Source organism: Monopterus albus, unplaced genomic scaffold (assembly GCF_001952655.1).
Source record: "Monopterus albus unplaced genomic scaffold, M_albus_1.0 scaffold39.1, whole genome shotgun sequence".
NCBI lineage: Eukaryota > Metazoa > Chordata > Actinopteri > Synbranchiformes > Synbranchidae > Monopterus > Monopterus albus.
The window spans coordinates 4,272,277-4,273,861 of NW_018127919.1; the positions used below are offsets into that span (position 1 = coordinate 4,272,277).

The 1,585-nt window shown below is 34.7% G+C and overlaps 1 pseudogene; it reads left to right on the forward strand.

Moving 5' to 3' along the window:
* The window catches only part of LOC109959475 (nuclear factor 7, ovary-like), an 8,932-nt pseudogene that overhangs the window by 5,428 nt on the left and 1,919 nt on the right, over positions 1–1,585 (forward strand).

Sequence of the window (1,585 nt, forward strand, 5' to 3'; positions counted from 1 at the left end):
TTTTCTGACTCACCCGTAGCAATGACAACATTATAACCACACTTTGATTAATGCAACACGCGTTCACCTTTGTTACCTTTAATAAAGTGTTTAGCAGTGAAGTACAGTGTGTTACGTTTGGTTTTTATAGTCATGGAAAGTTAAGCACATGTACTAGAGTCCAATTCTGAGGTATCCACAGAGTATTTCATTGTCTGCTACTTCTTACTTCGAGTTCACTCCATTTCACATATCGTAGCTTTTTACTGTACGAAATGTACTTTTCAGAATCACACCAATAAAACAGAACACAGTATAATCATCACATAATCACTGGTTGAAAACAAGTTGAAACAAAAGCAAACGCTTCATATTGAGTCAATGAAGATGTCACTCATCTTAATTCACTGGTTTATCTATGACCTGATGTTTTCAGGGTGTTAATTATCAACCCAACTGCTGAAAACTGAACATTCAGGCAGGTTGTTCCATGATCACTGTGGCAGTTGCTGTAAAAACAGCCTCTCCGTGCAAAAGGTTTTCTACACTCAGCTGGTTAACGTTGCACTACTTTCCCAGAATGCTACAGGAGAACCATGCAGAAATGACAGATCTTAAATAATCCTGAGTTGAAAGTATTATTATTAGTAATATTACTGCTATTCGAACATTTTACTACTAATGTAAACAACATCCATTAAACTGATTGTACATAAAGCACAGTTCAATCTAACTCCAAACAATAAACACTTCAGTGTTTTTAATGAATAAATGTGTAAATAAAATTATTACCTGGTCTGAAAGGAGCCTGTTACACCAGTCCACATTCTCCCCTTGAACCAAAGCCCCCCGCACCCACACTGATCTCTCAGTGAAGAAGAAGCCCCAGAGGATCAGAGTGAATCTGGACTGGACGTTTCAATTCTTCCTTTTTTGGCGGGATAACGTTTCCTGCCAAAGGTTTACTACTGACATCTGGTCTTAAAATGAGTGTCAGCACATTCTGCCAGTTTTTATAATAAAATACGAGACTGATGAAGGCATGAATACATCACTGCAAAAGCAACAAAAATGAAATCTTTGTAGAAATGGAAACTTAAAAAAAACACTGGAATATAGAAGTAAAATGTTAAAACAGTAAAAACAAAGTGAAAATCAATTCTAGTGGATCTTGACTTTAACTTTCCCATAGCTTCACAGCTAATGTCACTGACAGTTACATATTTTATTCAACACACCTATACATAGTTTTCAATGAACAATTTTTAAACTGAAGACACCACATGAGTGCAAAGTATCATTACTCCAGATGTTTCATTTTACACACATTTCTGCCAACTTTAGCTTGAAATTAGGTATTTTAGTTGGAGCAAAGTTTACCTGAACAACATTAGAACTCCAGGAAGATGAACATGGGCCACCTGGAACATTAGATCTTATGATCTGATTTTCTAATGATACATTTTCATTTAAATGCTAATTACATGCTGTTGTTAATCTGAATCAGAATAAAATATCAAATAAATGTTGTAAAAATAATTGCCTCTGAAATGTTATGTAGCAGACATAATGTAAAAATAAACTGACCATAACAATAAATTAATTA